We start from the raw sequence: 18,399 nt of genomic DNA, 5'->3' as shown, positions 1-18,399 counted from the left end.
CTCTGCTACCTGAAGATTAAGGAAGTGAGCATAATAAGGAAAATCAGAGATTCCAGTATATAGACTTGAGAACCAGCAGCCTTAGAGGCAGAGGACTGATGTCACAGCTCAAGCAAAATTACTAAGGGGAAATCCAGCTCTCCTGTACCTTTTTCTTCTACTAAGGTTTTTGTTGATTGTATTATGTTTATCCCATTGGGGAAGGCCATGTGCTTTAATCAGTGCAACAATTTCTGCTTTAGGTCCTTCCAAAACCATCATCACAGTCGCAGCTAGAAATAATGATAAACAGCTAATCAGGCCATCTAATGTTCTATTCAAGTTGACATACATAATTAATCATCATCTATAAAAATGAAGGTGTAGCTCAGTATTACAGAGGAAGTGGCCCTGAGTTTAATCTCCAGAACAACAAAAAACTTTGTAATCACAGTCATCAGAAGTTGTATTAAATTCCTTAATAATTGTTGATAAACTTCAAGAATTTTTGTGCACTAAAGTTTGAAACTCACCTTACAATTGTTCTTATGCGGTTTCCTTGTCATTCAATTACTATTTGAATGTGTGTGCATGTGTGTGTGTGTGTGTGTGTGTGTGTGTGTGTGTGTGTAAATGTGTGTGTTGATACTGGAGCTCCAATTCTGGGCCTCAAACATTTGCATGATTCTCAAATTTCAGCCTCCTGAGTAGCAATGATTACAGGATTACACCAAAAATTTCTTATATGTCAAGGTTTTTTATAGTATTAATAGAATAATAGCAATGATAAGTTTTGTCTGTTTAAAATGTATATAAATGTAGATATTAAGATAAGAATTAAGTTAATAGGAAAAATATAAAAAGGCCAATTTCATGGAAAATTTAAAATTTATTAGAAGACAGTTTAAAAAATACTTTAGAAAATGGTTTTCATCATATAAAGACAGTATGGTCAGCAAGAAATTTGGAGATAAAATAAAAATGCTGGAATTAATAATAACTGGAATTATTTAGAATAGGGCACTTTTTTAAATTAAAATTGCCAGCCAGGTGCTATTGGCACAACTCCCTAGCTGTCGGCCAGCTGATGGCAGATAGAAATGTCTGAAATAATGAGACAAAATGAATATTTCCTTTTAAAGAAAATCTGATGATGTATTTTGTCTTGGCAGTGGAAATTTGAATAACACAAGTGAAGAATGTGTAGAAAACCTACCTACAATTGGCTTAGGAACTTAAATTTGTGTGTGTGTGTGTGTGTGTGTGTGTGTGTGTGTGTGTTAGTCACTATGGGTTGTTAAAAATATACTGAAGTTTGGGGGTGGCTTAGATAAGTGTATATACGTTTTAATTCTATTAATTCTAGAGGTTTGGATATCCTAATCAAGTGGAGATCCAGTGGCTCAATCTCTCTCATTGCAATCTCACAAACCTAGAGATAGACCCCTCCTCCTGTATTACATAAGGACAATAATCCTGTCACAGGAGCACCCTTCTAATTACCTTCCAAAGATCATCACATTGAGATTGGTGTTCCAATAAATGAACTTTGTGAGTACACTATCATTCAGTCTATAGCCTGAAATTAAATTGAGCTGATCTTGGTTTTACAGCAGCAACTCAGAACCCATAGTTTGTCATGTATTAGAAGAAAGAGATTAAAAAATTATGAAATCTAGAATGAATCTTATATACCTAGATTAAAATTAGAAGAACAAATGTGACTTTAATATTTTTGTTGTACACAGAAAAAGAAATATAACTACATAAACTATAACTATAGTCACATATACCACATGACTCTAAACATGTATATATGTATACAGTTACATATACGTATACATACCTTTATGTACATGCAACATATGTATGTATATATAAATGGATATATGTATATATGCAAAGACTGTAAATATATATTTATTGCTTTATAATTATTTATAGTTATATTCCTGTATATCTACACACATGTGTATATCTATACATTATAATGTATAGTCACAAATATATGTAAATATTTATATTAAATATATATATACATATATACATATTCACCTTTATGAGTGGGAAAATCTCATCATCAGTGAACACAATGGATGCTGGGTATTGACTTCTGAGCAGAATTTTCTACAAAAAGGAACAAGGCAAAGCCCCAAAGACCAATGCTTGATTATAGTGCTGAAATATAGAAAATAAAAGGTGAACGTGGAAACCTGCTAATGTCAAACACATGGAAGTGCTCAAGCAACAAAGTTATAGCCTGGCCCTGGAATGTAATCCACAATTCTGTGTGTTCAACCTGGTAAACAACTAGACTCACTATTGCAAGGCAATGGACACTACAACCTGGGATAGAGTTGAGGAAGTAGGGCATCTCTTTAATGGTTTACTAAGGTCCTCGCCTCTTCTTTCTTGCTGCTTTCTGACTACCATAAAGGAGCAGCTTTATCTACTAATACTATCCCCACCATGACATCTTCCTCCATCACAATTCTCTAGCTGGGAGCCAGCTGATAGCAGGCAGAAATGTCTGAAATAATGAAACAAAATGAATATTTCTGAAAAATCTTATGATGTATTTTGTCCTAGCAGTGGAAATTTTAATAACACAAGTGAAGAATATGTAGAAATAAACCAGTGTTTGTTTGAAAGAGTTATCAGTCATACTGAAATATTTAGAACATAAAAATAAATGCAGGGCTGGGAAGGTGGCTCAGTGGTAGAGTGCTTACCTTGCATGCATGAGGCCCTGGGTTCGATTCCTCAGCACCACATAAGCAGAAAAAAAAGCCGGAAGTGGCGCTGTGGCTCAAGTGGTAGAGTGCTAGCCTTGAGCTGAAGAGCTGAGGAACAGTGCCCAGGCCCAGAGTTCAGGCCCACAACCGGACCCAAAAAAATAAAATAAAATAAATGCAAATAGTAACAGATAAAAATCTACTGATAAAAATTGAATGTTATTAGTTAGCTAATTAACTAGATATCTATTACATGGAATATTTCCATATACTCCAAGTAATAGCTAACAAAGTAAAATCAGAAATTTATGTTGGATAGGCCTTAGAGAATCTTTCTTGGTCAAGTAAATAAATGGAACAACTTATATAATGGAGCAGGAAAAATTATATGCCACCTGATAGGTTGCAAAAGAGAAGAGTGCCATATGATTTGGCTGAATCTCCTACCAGAGTATAGAACCAGAATCTAATTACAAGAGACTGTCAGACTAACCAAAACTGAGAGGCATTCTGTAATAAACTCAGAAGTGCCAACATAAGGCAAGTCACAGAAAAGCTGAGAAATATTACCATACCATGATATGACCACTAAATATAATACCTGATTTAGCACTGACCAATTTTCCATAAAATATATTATTGGAAAAATCATAGGCATTAGATGATTAGATGGCAAAATGTATCAAATTTAATATCTTGAGTTTGATGATTTTAAAAACATCAAAAACATGAATGTTCTTTTTTGCTATAATGAATATGAAGTTAGCAGCTGTTAAAGAAGTAAAGTGAAAAAAATAAAGAAGTCAAGTGACACTTCGGCATTGACATTCATTAGATTTTTCCCCCATACTAGTAATTTCCATTCATAATCAGAAGACTTGAAATGCATATTCATGTCTAGATCATGAGGAGATTCCCTTAGAATCCACACATGGGCCTAATTTCTAGAGAAACTATACTACCTGCTGCTTTACATGAATGCATCCATTGCACAGTCCCTGTGTTGTCATTGCTAATGGTGCACGCGAGTGCCATTTGCCTAGGTGATTGGACCCTTGTCCAAAATAATTTTCAGTTGCAAAATATGCCTCTTAAAACTTTCTTTTGGAAACAACTCAGCAGCCTGTTCAATAGGGGAAAAAACACATGAACACAATCTCCTCTCTTCCAGAAATTTTCATTAGATAATACTTTTAGGAGACATGACCATAATAATAACATAATATTGTGAAGATTACTGTTTATACTCAAGACTATTATACATTGTTAACTCCAAAATTCATATATAATTATGACCTTAGTAATTATGTATCACACCTTAAGACTATTATAGATATGCAGTCATTTTTTTCTAAAAATAATCTCTGACAAAAAGGAGCTATAGGTAAACTTCCTGAATTCCTTAAATCAGGACTGTAAATTTGAAACAGTATAAATGGGAGGGTAGACATTAATTGAAAGGAAATAGGTTGGCTTTTGGTATATTGTATTCAAGACTAGCTTCACTGTTGACTAATATTCATCTCCCTGTACATTGTCAATTTCTCTTTGCAAGGGTCAAAACCACTTCTTCACACTTTTTTTTGAAGACTGTGTTTGTTTCTTTAATCATCATTTAGGAAGTGACACTCAAGGACAGGCATGTTTGGGAAATCAGAGCATGACAAATTACATTACATCTTTAAATCACACCATGGAGCTGAAAGAACAGGTAAGCAGGTGCCGATGAAACTTGCATTTGAAAACTAATTTCTATGGTGAAATATTATTTATAATGTGTATAATTTCTCATCACTACACCAAATATTGTATGAACTGAAATAAGAGCTATGTATCTGTGACAAAAATTACCATAGGAAACCAAATTATCCCATTTTTGTTAATACTTTACTTGTATAAAACATCTGGTATGTGAAAATATCTAAGTCAGTTTTACAATATTTCCTCTCATTCTGTTTGTAGCATATGTACACAGAGGCTTTGTCATTTCTTTGAGCAAAGGTGAGATGTCATACTTTCTGCACAGTTACCATTTACATATTCAGTCATAAGGAAGGAACTGACTTAGCAGCCAGAACTTTGTAGTTGGGTTGGAAGCTGCTTTTATGAAATATAAACATATGTGTATAGTTAGCACTGGAGATTCATATGTGATGGCATATGATGGCATACCAGAAAGATGACAAGGAAGTAAATTCAACATAATTTTAGCATAATAATTGATGATAATCTCATGTCAAAAAGTATCATGTAGCTGGGTGCAGGTGGCTCACGCCTGTAATCCTAGCTACTCAGGAGGCTGAGATCTGAGGATCATGGTTCAAAGCCAGTCCTGGCAGGAAACTCCATGAGACTCTTATCTCAAATAAACCACCAGAAAAACCGGAAGTGGCGCTATAGCTCAAGTGGTAGAGTGCTCGCCTTGAGCTGAAGAGCTGAGGGACAGCGCTCAGGCCCAGAGTTCAAGCTCCACTACCGACCCCCTCCCACCCCACCTCAACTCCCCCCACCCCCCCCACCCTCCCGCCAAAAAAAAGTATCATGTAATGAAATTACAACTAAGAAGTATGTAGTCACCACTGTATATGAGCTATGTCAGGACTCCATTATCTTTACTAAACTAGGCATTCAGCACTGATAACATCAGATTAGGAACTCAGAATATTTTAGAGGATAAGATCAAGAAATCATGGCTCATAAGGCCGCTGAAAAACCACTATATTTACTAAAAAGCAGAGCACATATTTCTGTGTCCTTGATCTAAGACTCCTGACATAATTTGGGGTAAATTTGCATACAGGATACAAAATTTTTCATTTTGAGTCCACTACCATAATTCTCTCAAATATTTCTTTCTAAGATTATTGATTTGAAGCTTTTTACCACCTAACAAAGTGTTTGAATTCCTACGTAAAAATAATTGGCATAAAACCCAATGTCTTCTTCAGAGTTTATGAAATCTGAGTGTTATATACACCAGAAAACATTGAATTTTGGTAGGAACACTAAAATTCCTACTGGGTAGATACAATCGCGATTTGTAATGGGCCTATTGCCAATCATAGAGACATTTGGGTGCTTGGTGATTTGACTGTTGGCAAGTGGTCTACAGGTCTACATTTCCATCTACATCTATATCAATATCAAATAGAGGAAAGAAGGTTTCATTTCCAACATAAATATGGTCAAAGTTTACACCCTTTCTTAAACCACTTAAACAGCCACTCAATAAATTTATCTCTGGATTTACCATATATTCCAACTACAATTGGGATTTGATATTCCCAATAGGCAGTTACTCATGAGTCAAATATGCAAGTGGTAATATAACATTCCAAGCCAGCTTGAATTAGATTTTGACCTAGGAATAAAATAATAAACAAGAGACCAAAATTGGCTACATTCTATGTCCCAAAGACAATTTAATTTGTTCTTTATTTTTTTTATTGTGAAAATACTGTACAGAGGGGTTACTGTTACATGAGTAAGGTAATGAGTACATTTCTTATCAAGCATTGTTGCAAAATTCCTTTGCTTTTCCCCTACCATCCCTTCCCTCCCACTCCCACAATGTCCTCACCTCCCATCCTCCTCCACCCCTGCCTAAATTGTAAAGTTCGTTGTTCAATAGTGTCTTGTACATCTCATTTTTACAATAGGTCAACCTGTATTAGTAGCAAATATTCCATTAGTTTGAAAGAGTTAACAGAAATGTCTTAGACTATTAGAATTTCCCTTAAATTTCAGGCACCTCCTGTTATTTTAACTTTATTTATCTCCTAATTTTTGTTGAGGAGGCCTAGTCAGCATTTAATGATGAAAGCTATTACTGTCATATTATGGAGCTCCATAATAAGGACTAGTACATCTCATTGTTGCAATGGGTCTACTTGTATCCCTATTTAAACACTTTGTTTTTTTCCCTTCCCCTCCACAAATTATAGCAACATCAAATACAGTGAAAACAGAGGTTATACCGTGGGCGAGGGACATACAAAGCAACAAAGAAATCGTCTTATAAAGATGTTAGAATCAATTGCATGAAAGAAAAAACATTTGAATATTTATCTTGGGGTTCATTTCACCTAACATCAACTTATCTCACCTTTTCTGCTTGTCTCAGACATATACTAGTTAATTCAAATAAGGGAAACCATGGGACTTATGTTTCTTTGGGCCTGGCTTACTTCACTTAATATAATTTTTTCCAAGTTTTTCCATTTCCTAACAAATGGGGTGATGCCATTCTTTCTGATGGAGGCATAAAATTCTACTGTGTATATATAGCACATTTTCTTGGACCATTCATCTACTGAGGGGCATCTGGGTTGGTTCCATATTGTAGCTATGGTAAATAATGCTAAGATAATCATAGTTGTTCTGGTAGCTTTAGTATGGTCTTGTTTATGATCATTTGGGTAAATGCCCAAAAGTGGCATCACTGAGTCATAGGGCAGCTGTATGTGGAGTCATTTGAGGAACCTCCATATTACTTTCCAAAGTGGTTGAACAAGTTTACACTCCCACCAACAATGCAGTAAGGTTCCCTTCTGTCCACATCCCCTCCAGCATCTGTTGTTATTAGAGTTCTTGATTATAGCCATTCTAACTGGAGTGAGGTGGTATCACAATGTTGTTTTGATTTGCATTTCTTTTATGGCTAGAGAGGTTGAGCATTTGTTCATGTGTCTATTGGCCATCCTTCTTTCCTTTTCAGAGAAGTTTCTCTTGAAGTCTTTAGCCCACTTATTTATTGGACAGTTGTTTTTTTGAGGATTTCTTGTTGGGGGATTTAACATATTGTTTTGTACATCTTATTGTTAGAATGTGTCAGCCTATACCCTTGTTTCAGCATTTTGTTATTTCCCTTCTCATATAGCCCTATGCAGTGTGTCCACCTTTTCATTCAATAGATTCACCAGTCATGCTTTTAAAATATCTTGAGCATTACCCTCTAGGTCATTTGGGATTACTCTACAGCATGTTTATGTGGAGATAGAGTTGGGGTTAGTTGATTGGCCATGTGCCTTGCATTTCTGTGATTAGTTCTACCCATTTGGAAACAAGTGTCACTCCAATACAACAGCAGGGCAGTCTTTTTAGCTAGTAGCCAAACTGGTGTTGTGTAAATGTTTAGAACTTAGGGTTTCAAAGTTATGGATAGGTGTTTCCCTACTTAGCTCTTTTTTTTTCTTTGCTTGGAGAGGGATGGTGTGGTTCTGGGGTGGAGATTATGATAGTTGTAACTTGTGAGACAATCTGGGTTTGGCTGTTAAGTAGTCTGCACCTTAAGGTTAACAAGATGGGCCCCTTATATTCAGTCAAAATAGAGCCAACTTCAAGTTGGCTCAGATATAAACCATTAAGGATCAATAGACTGAAAAAAAAATGGAGATGAGAAGGGTTAGGATTGAAGAGATATGAGTTTAAATTAAGAAAAAAAGTTAGGTATAATGACAGTAGAGGGGTAAGAACAGCTTAGAGGAGAGGTTTGTGTAGTAGGAAGATAGTAGAGACCTTGTTTCAGAGTGTAAGAGGTAGAAAAGAATTGAAGAAAGATTTTGTAAGGAATAGCAATCTAGGTGAAAATAAGAAAAGAAATTATATATAAGTACATTTGAGAGAACTGATGAAATTAGAAAAAGTTTTATTGAAAGAATATTAGAAAGTTGGTTAATCTAAGATACTTTCTGTAATTCTTATGTTTACATACATAAAATGCCTTACTTTGTGTATAGAACTAGATAGGTTAGCTCTGACGGAGTAGCAGTACAATGTGGAGAGAAACGAAGAGGAAAGAGTGAGAGGAAAAGAATAAAATCAAGAAATTGAAAAGTGGGAGGAAAAGCTAAATAATAGTGAAAAATATAAGATTTAAGTAAAATAGCATATCCTAAGAACAAAACAAAAATAACACAAAGAAACAAAAACAAACAACAATCACACATGTGCACACACACACACAAACACACACAAAAACCACTGAAAAAATTCTACAGAGTGAGCCTTTCTCCTTGTTTGGGGGAGCTTGGGTCTCCTTGTAGTCCTGTAAGCCAATCCCTGATTCAACCTTGTATGTCTTGCAATAGTCCGCTTTCTTTGTGGATTGGTTAGATCCAGAAGGCCTTTTGACAAGGGAAGGTGACTGCTACCTAGAATCCTACTCTCAGGCCTAATGGCAGGGAGTTGGGGGGATTGGGATTTGTAGTCTCCTATCACAGGTGTGAGACTATGTTTCCAGGCTTTTCCAGGTACACAGGAGGTTTAGGAACAGAGCTTAGACCTGTGTCCACTTCTTATGTGATCCCTCACTTTTGTAGGGGAGGAGAAGGAGACCCTTGGGTCCCTACAGAGAATTGCCACCCCCCAGGGAGTGGACCCAATTGGGTTACTCACAAGTTCTGTAGCTGTTGGTGCACTGGCCCGCAGAGCGTAAGTTGTAGTGGCTAAGATGGTGTTGTCAGGTTCTCAGTGGGAGTTGGTAGGTCCTGGTGGGGGCTTGGCATCTGCAACAGCTGATGGGTCTGGCTCTACAGGTGGGGAATCGGGGTGCTGGGAGGACCAGTGGAGGCTGAGAAGGAGGCTGCGGTGGGCAGCGGCATTGTTGAGCTGCAGAAGCTGTGGTGAGTGGTAGCCGGCAGCCTTGGGGGTGACTGCCAGCAGCTGTGTGCTATATCAGCAGTGGCATGGTGGGGTTTCATAGTTCAGTGGGTGGTGCTACCTAGTTCAGTGGGTATTGCTGTCCACAGCAGCTCTGGACTGTACTGGTAGCCGTGGTGATGAAGGCGCTGCCCAGCTTGCACAGGGGCAAGGACATTGGATCCCGCAAAGTGAGGCACCTGCCCCATGCCCATTGGCTGTGGGAGCCAGGACCTGGGCCCCCAAGGCGGCCAGGAGGGAGAGAGTCCCTGCACAGCACCGTTGGCAGGGTATTCAGCCCTTGGGGTGAGGGATTGGCAATGGCTGTGGTGTTCTGGGGGCCATGTGCATGGTGGTGGTGGGGGTGCCCACGGGGATCTGGCCAGTGCTGCTGGCATGAGACCCTAGGTTGGCTCCAGCCTTGATTTGGGGGGCATTTACCCAGTGGTTACTATTTCTTGCGGTTGCAATGGCAGCGTTTGCTGAGTCTTCTCCTCCTTTATAAGCTGCCAGGAGGGCAGGTTGGAGCCAAGGTCTGCTGGTTGACACCAGGATCTTCACCGGTTTCCCTCCTAAGTTTCCGCAGTTCTGGTGCTGAGGCTTTCTTTAGTTTTTGTATGCTTCTCTGCTTAAAATCTGCAGAAATGCTCAGCATGGCACGGTGCTGTCCCTCTTTTTTCTTTTCTGCATCCTTGTTTTCCTGTTGGGATATTCCTTTTATAGTAGGAAAAGTCTTTAGATATTTAGAGTTTCATTGCAGTGGGTCACTTGAGGTAAAGTGTGTGCTGTGATCCCAGGTCTTAGTTGGGTCAGAGACTCATAGTGAGCATCTCCAGCTTGAATCTAGCATTCACCACCCTTTTTCCTCTTTTAAAACTCTCATTCGTACCTTTCTCTTTTCTAACCTGTACTACAATTACACTATGCTTTCCTAATGTATTGGGAAGAATTTAATATCATCCATGTATCACAGTAAAATTGTAACTTTAAAACCATGAGTATTTAAGCTCAACTCCAGTGATGGATGCTTATTTTTACCTAGTACAATCTTGAGATTATCTCACTCTCTCTCTCTTACCTTACTCTTTATTCCCGATGAATAACACACGATGTAACAAGATTATATTTTCCAATGACTAGCATGAACTCCTTTTTTTTTTTTTTTTTTGCTTTTCTCTAAATTATACTGTTGACCTTCTGAATACAGTGTTTTTCTTCTACCAACTAGATTGTCAAGACAACTCTTGTGATGGATCAGGAATTAGTTCTAGTGACAAGTTGACGATCATGTAGTCCTTGTTCAGGCATGTCACGTTTCCTGCCTGAGTGAATCATAATAAGTTGAAAATCTCCTTCTGTCCTCCCCCCATCATGTACCAAATGTTCCTGTAGGCACAATCACTCACTCACCCATCGCTAAGGTAGTGACATGTAATTAAAATGGCATCATACAAATAAGAGGAGAAAGAGTGAACTCACATCAGAGAATAACAACTTGTAGAGAATTACAGAGCACATTTTGTTTGGTTTGGTTCAAATTTTAATCAAGCTTACTAAATCCAAAGTTCACCAAAGAACTATATTAACTCTATTAAAAAGTGAGTATATGTGATTATACAGCTTTTTAATCACTCAATATTGAAATACATAACATATTTATTGAACATTTAGAATACTAAACATTGAACACATTTACTGTGGCCTTCAAAAATGTCAATAATGCTTATATGGATAATAATATTTGGAGTAGTTTTTAATATTATTATTCCATCTGAATTTTTATGAACTTTTAAAAATATTGAAAAGTGACTAATTTTTAATATTACAGCATTTGAAATATATTAACTTACGGAATTTATCATTTCACATTGTAATTTTTGAAGACTTCAAAGAGAACAAAAATTATGTGCCTATTAGCTACTTTATACTTCAATATCTAATAAAAATAAGAACACTATCTGTACATAATAGGACAACAATGTTGCTGGGTGTAGGTTTGGGGAAGTAGTAAAATTCTGATCTTTTAGAAATATTGTGAACCTGAAAATGATTCAGGTGTCTTGTGTTTGAGAACTCTACAGCTTTCACTATCAGTAGAGTTCAGTTATTTTCCATTGGGTGAAATCCAATCTTCAGTTCATTAATCCTGAGGAAGCACTCATGATTATTGTGTCTAGTGAGCAATGAGGTAGACAGATAGTTATCCAGATATTTGAACAGTTAACTACCTGTTTGAACAAAAAGGGAAATAAGAGGGTGCCTTCAGCTCTACTTGGTGCTATCATTGGCAATTTGGTGCCTTGATAGAACAGATATACAGGCCACGGAATTTTCCAAATACTATTATGTTTTTAGTTCTATGAAGCTGCCTTGGTCAAGACTATGATTAACAATATTGTATTGAATGCTTCCAAATAGTTAGAAGAGAGAGAATTTTCAATCTTTTCTCAGTTTAAATTAACATATATCTTTTGATACCTCCCATTGATTACATTACTATTCCATTGTCAATAAACTACATAAAATGGAATCTTCATTTTTTTGTTGACACAATAGCTTTGTGAATCAAAAACTTTGAGCCATTTGAATGATCAAGTGTAATATTCATTCATATTTTTATTTGTTTAGCCGATGTTTATTAACTGTTTCTTTAAATGTGTCTCCACACTCCCCTCTTAACAACCTGGAGGATCTAGAAAGGGCATTGGAATGAGAGAGAATGAACAATTAGCAAGAGTAAGAAATGATTAGCATCCAAGTTGGAAAAAGAGGAGTCAAAATATCTCAGTGTTAAAGTAAAAATATCATGTGTTCATACTTAAAAAAGCTTGCCCAGAAAATCCTATTTAAACAAATAAGTCAATGAAATTTCAATATACAAAATCAACATATAAAAATCAGAGTGTTGCTATATGCAGTAACAACTATTCTGAAACAAAAGTCGAGAATGTGGTTATAATAATCATAAGGTTACACTGAACTAAAGAAATGAAGGAAAGCAACCAAATAATTACTAAAATATAATGAAGAATGAAATTAAAATAAGCCAGACCCAAAGAAATATAGGTCCCATGGTTTCCTTAATTTGCAATAATTAGTATGTGTCTAGGATAGTCTTAGCAGATGAGCAGAATAGTTCAATAGCTATGTACATGTGACCTTATAAGATAACACTAAGCAAAATGAACTCCAAGACATGACACAACAGGTTTTTCTTTGCTGTCATTGTTTTTAATGTACTATGTGATTTTTTTACTTTCTTTTGTTTGTTCTTCCCCTTATGATATATCCCCTGTTTTTACTGTATTTGATTCTGCTACCCTGGTGTTCTATATATGTTTATTTGAATTATTTGGTGAGACAAAGGACAAGGGGGAAACCAACACAATACCGATATACACAAGACAACATGTTGGAAATAATCTGTACAACTTGGAGGGTGGGGGATGGGGGAGGAAAAGTAGGAGAAAAATGAGGGAAGTTTAACAAGAAATGTACTCATTACCTTACAGTTACTTATGTAACTGTAACCACTCTGTATGTCACTTTGAAAAAAATGAAATTTTTTTTTAAAAAGCAAAAAAAAAAGAAATTAAAGACAAAATAAAAAGACTGGAAGGGCCATATTCATGATTGAAACAATCACTATTGTTGCCAAAATACAATACCATCTTTCTCAAATATACTGTTGATATTCTTCACAGAACTAATAAGGCAACTAAGGGTTTTATGGACTCCCTCCCCCCAAATTCTGAATATTCAAATCAACTTTGAATAAAATAAATTAGAAGATACCTGACTTAAAATCATACTGCAAATTTTATATTGCATCACACACACTAACCTGCAAAAAAGTATAAGAATTTAGGGGTCAACCCCATGCATTTTTTAAATTATTTTTTAAATTTCATTTTATTGTAAAGATGCTGTACAGAGGAGTAAAAGGTACATGGTTAAGGTAATAAGTACATTCCTTGTCAAACATTGTTACCCCCTCCTTTGTTTTTTCCTATTATCCTTTCCCTCCTGCACCTTCCCCACCCTGAAGTTTAAAGTTTGTTTTCAGTACAGTGTCTTGTGAGTATCATTCTTACATTAGGTCATCCTGTGTCCTTGTTTCAGCATTTTGTTTTTCCCCTTCCCCTCCCCAAATTAGATAAATGTATATACAAGATGCAGAGTACACAAATCAAATACAGTGACAACAGGGGATATACCATAGGGGGAAGGATATACAAAATAAAGAAAAAAATCACATAGTACATTAAAAACAATAATGACAAAGAAAAGCATCTTGTGTCCATATCTTGGGGTTCATTTAGTTTAGCATCATCTTATATGGTCATAGCTTTTGAGTATTTCTGCTCATCTGCTAAGCTTATCCTAGATATATACTAATTGTTGCAAATAAGGTAAACCATGGAACTATATTTCTTTGGGTCTGGTTTACTTCACTTAATATAAATTTTTCCAAGTCTTTCCATTTCCTAACAAATGGGGCAAGACCAATAACCTGGTCATAAAAGAAATGCAAATCAAAACAATAATAAGATTCTACCTCACTCTAGTTAGAAGGCTGTAATCAAGAAATCTAGTAACAACAGATGCTGGAGGAGATTTGGCCATAAAGGAACCCTACTACACTGTTGGTAGGAGTATAAACTTGTTCTACCACTCTGGAGAGTGGTTGAGTATGGAGATTACTCAAGAGAATACACATAGAGCTCCCCTATGAGCCAGCAATTCCACTTCTGGACAGTTATCCAAATGATTATAAACAAGGACACACTAATGTTATCAGCACAACTATGTTTATTGCAGCATTATTCACCATAAGTAAGATATAGAGCCAATCCAGATGTACCTAAGTACATGAATGGATCAAGAAAATGTGATACATATATACATATATATGTATATATATAATGAAATTCTATGCTTCCATCAGCTGTTTTTAACTAATAAGCTAAGAATAGTTGTTGGAGAAAGTATTTTCAAAAAATTAAATTGGAGAAAATAAACCTAATTTATATGCCTTATTAGTTACAAAGATAGATTCAAACATGAAAGAAATATTTAAAGGTAAAACATAAAACTACTAGGAAAAAAAGCATAGGTTAAATGCTTCAGAAAATTTTAATGTGCAAGAAATTTGGGGCAAGATCCTAAGACAAAGAAAACAAAAACAACAAATTGTATAACATCAAATACAAAAGCTTCTGCATATGTATGTATATATATATATATATACATATATATATATATATACACACATATATATACTCTCTCTCTCTCTCTCTATATATATATATATGTATATATATGTACCACACATTACATGCCATTCTATCAATGTATAAACTTTTATGTTCTTATTTATAGGTTGCGTATAATTTTTTAAGACTGCTTTCTTTTGAGGAAGTCAAATCTACACCAGATCCTGCAGGGGCACATAAGAATAAGCTTTCTAGCCCTTTGGCCATCATGACTGTTTCATTGGTAATCATGAGTCCTAACATTCTCCTCTTAAAATCTAGTTTATGATGTTGCCTCTGGATATGGAGGAAATTTTCTTTATGCCTAAATGTGTATAAGGAGGAGTCAAGTAAATCAGAGCTTCTAGAAGTTCAAGCTTTTTAGAAACCACAATAATAACCTTGGCATAAAGAAGAGTAACCAAACTTAAAATGAGAACAAAAGAAAAAGAAAGCAGAAGAAAGAAACTGAATTCCATGTTAAGTAGTTAAGTCTTCCTTAAAGCAAAATACTCCTCTACAAACACTCTTAGGCAATTTTTGAAAATTAAAAACAGAATTAACCTCTGTAAAAGTTACATTTTGAATGTAAGTAGCACAAGATATTTTCTTTAACCAAAAGTAGATGCTTGTAGAAAGGTGTATATACTATAGACAGGAATATTCACACACTTGATTATTGAGGTATTCATTCTCTTGTATGAAAAAAAAATACGAAGCTACAAAATCAATAATATACCATTTCCATTTATTTTATCTCTATCTTTGAGGAAAAATAGTAATTTTTAGGTACTGCCACAACTTTGATTGGATAGTAGCTACTATAGGATTTCAAATCCTCTATCTTGTTATAAAATGCTTTAACAATTATTAAATTAGAAATCATTTTGTTTGCTTATATAGTTTACATTGCACTAATTATAAAAAGGAAGTTCAAAATGCTACCATCTATATAACTATAATGACTTCACCCCCTACCTCTAGTTAAAAGAATTAGTTACCTTCCTACAGGATGAATACATAATTCATTGTATTTGTTTCATGTTGGATGCCTTTTCTGTGATTTAAACTATTTAATGTATTTTCATATGTCCTGGGCTTAGAAAAATTTCTAGTAAACTTTGGGCACTCAATAAATATTTCTCAAGTTAAGAGTAAGTCTACACAAGGAAAAATTATTTATCCAGTTGAGTTTGGTTTGTTTTATAGAGGAGAAAATTTATCATAGCTATTCTTTATTCTCATATTGCAGGTATTGTCTTCATCTTGAGCAAAGTTACTCTGACCTTCAATTTGCTGTTGTCTTTCAGAGGAAAAAAAAAACTATGACAAGTTTCTGTTTTGCTAAGATGTTTTGTAGAAAGGATTTAACCAAGTAGATCTACTATTTTACCCTTTATAGAAGATACCATTATAAATGCACATTGTTGGAACTGGGCTTCCTACAAGAACTATTTTTGTAAACAGGTGAACAGAAAACAAGATTTTAAATACTTATTTCTATTATCCTTATTCATAAACTAGGTAGCAATAAAAGGAAAATTAAGAATTGTGGACAATAAAGGGATGAGTTTACATACCATGCAAAGATACTTTTTATATGTTTTTTATTATAAAAATACTGTAAGAGGGTTTACAGTTATATGAGTAAGGTAATGAGTACATTTCTTATCGAGTACTGTTACCTCCATGTTTGATTTTCCCCTGCCATCACTTCCTTCCCCACTTTACTCCCCAACGCCTCCCTCCCCCCCCCCCCCCCCCCCCCCCCCCCCCCCCCCGCTGAAGTTCGTTTTCAACATACTGTCTTGTACATCTCATTGTTTCAAGGAGTCAACCTGTATCTTTATTTCAACATTTTGTTATTTCACTTCCTTTCCCCAAATTAGAAAATGTATATACAAGATGCAGGGCACAAGAATCAAATACAGTGAAAACAGGGGTTATAACGTGGGGGAAGAACGTACAAAAGAAACAAAAAAAAAATCACATAGTACATTATAAATATGTTAAAAACAATAGCAAGCAAGAAAAAAGACTTGTGTCCCTATCTTGGGGTTCATTTTGCTTAACATAATCTTATCTGGTCATGTACATAGCTTTTGAGCATTTCTGCCTTGTCCCCGACATATACTATTATTGCAAATAAGGGAAACCATGGGACCTATGTTTCTTTAGGCCTGGCTTACTTCACTTCATATAATTTTTTCCAAGTCTTTCCATTCCCTAACAAAAGGGGTGATGTCATTCTTTCTGATGGAGGCATAGAATTCCCTTGTATATAACACATGTTCTTTTTCTTTTTCTTTTTTTATTGTGAGAATACCGCACAGAGGAGTTAAAATTACATGGGCAAGATAACGAGTATATTTTTTTATCAAGCATTGTTGCCTCCTTTTGTTTCCCCTTCCCATCCCTTCCCATCTCCCCTGACATGATCCTCCCCTCATACCCCACCAAAGTTGTAAAGTTCGTTTTCGACATAACGACTTGTACATCTCATTGTTGCAATGGGTTCACCTGTTTCCCTAGTTAAACGATTTGTTTTTTTCCCTTCCCCACCACAAATTATACCAACTTAAAATACAGTGAAAGCATGGATTATACCGTGGGAGAGGGACATACAAAGCAACATAGAAATCATCTTATAAATATGGTAGAAACAATTGCATGAAAGGAAAAGAAAACAAAAAAAATTTGAATACTTATCTTGGGGTTCATTCCCCTAACATCAACTTATCTTACCTTTTCTGCTTGACTTAGATATATACTAGTTATTGCAAATAAGGGAAACCATGGGACCTATGGGCCTGGCTTACTTCATTTAATATAATTTTTTCCAAGTCTTTCCATTTCCTACAAATGGGGCAATGTCATTCTTTCTGATGGAGGCATGAATTCCATTGTGTATATGCACCACATTTTCTTGATCCATTCATCTACTGAGGGGCATCTGGGTTGGTTCCATATCTTAGCTATGGTAAATAATGCTACAATAAACATAGTTGTACTGGTAGCTTTAGTATGGTCTTGTTTGTGATCATTTGGGTAAATGCCCAAAAGTGGGATTGCTGGGTCATAGAGGAGCTCCATGTGGAGTCTTTTGAGGAGCCTCCATACTGCTTTCCAAAGTGGTTGGACAAGTTTACATTCCCACCAACAATGCAGTAAGGTTCCCTTCTGTCCACATCCCCTCCAGCATCTGTTGTTATTAGAGTTCTTGATTATAGCCATTCTAACTGGGATGAGGTGGAATCTCAATGTTGTTTTGATTTGCATTTCTTTTATGACTAGAGAGTAGAGATTTTGTTCATGTGTCTACTGGCCATTCTTATTTCCTTTTTTTTAAAATGAAGACCTGTTTTTATTGTCAAAATACCATACAGAGGGTTTACAATTACATGGGCAAGATAATGAGTACATTTCTTATCAAGCATTGTTGCCTCCTCCTTTGTTTCCCCTTCCTTTCCCTTCCCATAACCCAGCCCCCCTACCCAATCCCCTCCCACCGGACCAAAGTTGTAAAGTTCGGTTTTCAACATAATGACTTTACATCTCATTGTTGCAATGGGTCCACATTCAGAGAAGTTTCTCTTTAAGTCTTTAGCCCACTTATTTATCGGGCAGCTGTTTCTTTGAGGACTTGTTGTTGGGGAATTTAATTTTTTGAGTTCAAGTATCTTTTAGATATGAGACCGTTACCCATTGTATGGCTAGTGAAGGTCTTCTCCCAATCTGTGGGCTTTCTATTGACCTTGCTAGTTACAGTCAGCATTATACTTAATGGCAAA

The sequence above is a fragment of the Dipodomys spectabilis genome, unplaced genomic scaffold, assembly GCF_019054845.1.
Source record: "Dipodomys spectabilis isolate Male_0828 unplaced genomic scaffold, ASM1905484v1 ptg000032l, whole genome shotgun sequence".
Lineage (NCBI taxonomy): Eukaryota > Metazoa > Chordata > Mammalia > Rodentia > Heteromyidae > Dipodomys > Dipodomys spectabilis.
Note: the sequence above shows the minus strand (reverse complement) of the source record.